The following is a 2,908-nucleotide window of genomic DNA, read 5'->3' as shown; positions in this document are numbered from 1 at the left end:
CTGCCCCCAATCCCTCCCAGCATCAGAGTCTTTTCCAATGAGTCAACTCTTCACATGAGGTGGCCAAAGTACTGGAGTTTCAGCTTTAGCATCATTCCTTCCAAAGAAATCCCAGGGCTGATCTCCTTCAGAATGGACTGGTTGGATCTCCTTGCAGTCCAAGGGACTCTCAAGAGTCTTCTCCAACACCACAGTTCAAAAGCATCAATTGTTTGGCACTCAGCTTAGAGAATTGCAAATTAACAAAAAATAAAAATAAAAATGAGAAACTCTTATGTATCTATTAGAGTGGCCAAAATACAAAACACTGAGAACACCAAATGCTGGCGAGGATATAGAGCAATAGAAATTCTCATTTATTGCTGGTAAATAAATGAGAATAATTTCTCATTTATTGTTCTCGCCAAAATGCAAAATAATACAGCCACTTTGGAGTACAATTTAGTAGTTTCTTTCAAAACTAAGCATACTATTATCATATAATTCAATAGCAGTCATTGGTATTTTGTGAACTATACATTACTTCCATCAAAAAACTGCATATGAATGTTTTATAGCAGCCTTATTCATAATTACAAAATCTTGGATCTACTTTAAACATTCTTCAGTAGAAACATGAATACACTACGGTGCATCACATAAAATGAAATGTTAGTCAGCATCTAAAAAAAAAAAAAAAAGATCTGTCCATAAAAAGACACGGAGGAATTGTAAATGCATATTACTAAGTGCAAGAATGCAATCTGAAAGTCTACATACTATATGATTCCAACTAGATGATATCTGAAAAAGACAAAACTATAGAAACTGTATAAAAAGGAGCACTGGTTGCCTGGGGTTAAAGGGAAGGGAGGGCAGAACAGGCAGAGCACAGAGAATTTTTAGGATGGTAAAAGTACTTTGTATGATTTTATCACGATGAATACATTTCATTATACATTTTTCCAAACTCATAGAGTACACAACATAGAGTGAAACCTAATGTAAACTATGGATTTTGTATGATAATGATGTGTCATTGTAGGTTCATCAGCTGTACCAAGTGTACCACTCTGGTGCAGGATGCAGATAATGGGGATTGTGCATGCCTTGAATGGAACATAATTGAGACCCAATTGTGATTCTGTACAGTCCAGGTTTAAAGTAGATGGCAGTTTTCTATAACAGCAAGCCCGGGTGGTAATCTTCCTCAGTGTCCCTGGCAGCCCCCAGCAGGTGTCCCATGGCTCATTGCTAAAGGAAATGGCAAGGGAGTATGCATGGTCTTTGAAAAGATGTTTGATGGCTTTCCTTTTGGCAGCGTCTCCCAACAGTGTGGAAGTATCATACACGTTGATACAGGATATCTCTTCAGGTTATACACCTGTGTCTTTACAGCAGCAGCCATACACCTTAAAGCACCTCTCCTCCAGGACTGGGGGCAGTCGTGTGACGGGCATCACCTGAGAGTCCACAGCTCAAGATGTCTGCGTACATCCAGTCCCCTCTTTGTACAGCCTGCTCCTTTCTTCTACCACCAGCACAGTGCACCTCCTCCCATTACAAAGCCGTCTCTAGATGAAATGGTCGACATGCTAACTTAGGATCAGAGCCCAGGCTCTGGAAAATCCAGCAAGTGATAAACGGCTGATGCGAGAATATGTACCTCCAGTCACCATCACGTCAGTAGAGTCATGTGTTATAAATCTAAGAGTCTCCCACTGCATAAATTTCTGTGGTATAGGCTGTGGGTAATGCTTGATTGGGGCCCTTGACTTTATATTGAATGACCTGGCCTGCTGCCATATTGATCAGAAACTGAGGGACAAAGAATGGGTTGACTTTATTGTAACCTTTTGTTTGAAACATCACAGCAGTTTCAGAAATAACTCCAAGAGGAACCATTCCCGTGCCAATTGCAACACATGATCAGCTTCTGATTGAAGATGCCAATTAGAATCTTTCAAGGTTAACTCTGCAGCCCCAGTGGCCATAATGGTGGGAGAAGACATGGACTTGACATTTGATTTGGGCACAAAGCTTTTTTCATTGAATTGATCTTCATTGCAGCCTCTTTGCATATAAACACAACACTTCAAGGGTTATTGATACTCTTCACCGACCACTGAAAAGGTTCCACTCTGTCCCTGGACAGACGATCCCATACCAGCTGTGATCAAATTCAAAGAGGAGTCACTAAGATATGCCTGTAACCACAACTTGCCTAGGTAATCAAAGTATTGGTATAGTTCCTAAAACCTTCCTTTGACTTATTAATCCTTGGAATACTCTTGTATATATTAAATGAGAGTTTGCAATTTTTAGGAAATTTTGTAAGCCTTTTGACAGCATGGTTGAGATTCAGAGAATCACAGATATTCCTATAACAGACCGCGACACGTCCAGCAGGTATTCACTGTTGTTTAAATAGCTTAAAGGTTTAAGAAACAACGCATCTGTTCAGTCATTCAGTCATGTCCGACTCTATGACCCCATGGACAGAGGAGACTGCCCTCTAGGCTCCTCTGTCCATGGGATTTCCCAGGCGAGAATACTGGGGTGGGTTGCCCTTTCCTACTTCAGGGGATCTTCCTGATCCAGGAATCGAACTCATGTCTCCTGCATTGGTAGACAAATTCTTCACTGTTTTGCCACCTGGGAAGCCCAAAATAACATTATCTGGTTTTAATTAATACTTATCATCAAACCACCTGTTTGTACTCAACTGTTTTTAGACACTAAGTCCTCTCAGACATTCCAAGACAATGAAGTAAAATAGTGATTCATTTGATTCACCCCAACAGAACTTTATAATGAAAAATATACAGGAACTCCAAGCCAGATACAGATAGCAGAAAGCATCCTTTCTCAGGACTACCAAAGCCTAATTACAAATAATATTTCTGATATCATTGGCACAAAACACACA

The 2,908-nt window shown here is 40.2% G+C and overlaps 1 pseudogene; it reads right to left on the bottom strand.

Annotated features, from left to right (window-relative positions):
• Positions 1-950: 950 nt before the first annotated feature.
• LOC138442963 (3-oxoacyl-[acyl-carrier-protein] synthase, mitochondrial pseudogene) lies at positions 951-2,331 on the bottom strand (annotated as a pseudogene).
• Positions 2,332-2,908: the final 577 nt, after the last annotated feature.

Source organism: Ovis canadensis, chromosome 6, assembly GCF_042477335.2.
Source record: "Ovis canadensis isolate MfBH-ARS-UI-01 breed Bighorn chromosome 6, ARS-UI_OviCan_v2, whole genome shotgun sequence".
Lineage (NCBI taxonomy): Eukaryota > Metazoa > Chordata > Mammalia > Artiodactyla > Bovidae > Ovis > Ovis canadensis.
Note: the sequence above shows the minus strand (reverse complement) of the source record. Positions and strands in the feature narration are given on the sequence as shown.